This window comes from Chiloscyllium punctatum, chromosome 43, assembly GCF_047496795.1.
Source record: "Chiloscyllium punctatum isolate Juve2018m chromosome 43, sChiPun1.3, whole genome shotgun sequence".
Lineage (NCBI taxonomy): Eukaryota > Metazoa > Chordata > Chondrichthyes > Orectolobiformes > Hemiscylliidae > Chiloscyllium > Chiloscyllium punctatum.
In genome coordinates this window covers 34392901-34394046 of record NC_092781.1, presented here as the reverse complement: position 1 = coordinate 34394046, position 1146 = coordinate 34392901, and positions in this window count along the sequence as shown.

The window sequence follows — 1146 nt, the reverse complement described above, 5'->3', positions numbered from 1 at the left end:
ATGCAGCCACTGACTGTTCTGTCTGGTTCACCGTCATTTTCACCTTTGATCGGTTTGTGGCCATTTGTTGCCAGAAGCTGAAAAGTAAATATTGCAGTGAGAAAACGGCAGCTGTGGTTCTGGGAGCAGTGACTTTGCTGAGCTGTTTAAAGAACATTTTCTGGTATTTTATGCTCAGAGATCAGTATTGGCTGGGAAATGCCCCCTGGTTTTGTGATGTAACAAAGGATGTTCGCTACTCCCCTGTCTGGATCACAATCGAGTTCGTCCACCACATTCTAACCCCGGCCCTCCCATTTTTCCTGATTCTGATGTTCAATGTTCTCACCGTCAGACACATTTTAGTGACAAGCAGAGCCCGCAGGAGACTCCGCACTCACAACAAAGCAAACGCTCAATGTGACACAGAAATGAGAAACCGAAAGAAATCTGTCATTTTACTATTTTCGATCTCAGTCAATTTCATACTGTTATGGGCAACGTTCATGTTGTATTCCATATGGTACCGCATGGATCATATTGGGACTACATCTATGTTTCTACATGCTTTTGTGAGGGAATTGGGCTTCAAACTGCAACTCCTCAGTTGCTGCACAAATACCGCGATTTATGCCGTGACACAGACAAAGTTCAAAAGGCAGCTGAAGAATGTGCTGAAACATCCCTTTACCCAATTTCAAAAATCAGTTACATTCACTCGAAAATGAATACATTAATCGTTTTCTCATTTCAGTTCACTTTTCAGCAACGAAATAGCCTGTTACTGTGGTAACAGACTGAGAGTCGTGCTTTTTTGTACAATCTTATGCCATAGGGAAATACAGTGACATATTTAATGCTTCTCACAAATCAGGGACAAGTGAGAAAAAGCACCATCCAACTGACTGTTTGGATCACTTCATTTTGTAAACAATAAAAGTATTCTCTAAAAGGGGTCAAGCAGCAGTGTGGATGATATTGTTTGCTTTTGTGTAGAAGGAGCTGAGCTGGAGAAAACGGACTCCGCCTCATGTCCTGGTCCTCAGGGAAGGGGAAGGGACAGGGGCAGATCTCAGGTGATTAGTGTTAGTCACTCTATGCTTACCTTCACCTCTGGGTCACCCACCCCGACATAACCTTCGTGTAAATTCAGGTCTCGCCCTTTGT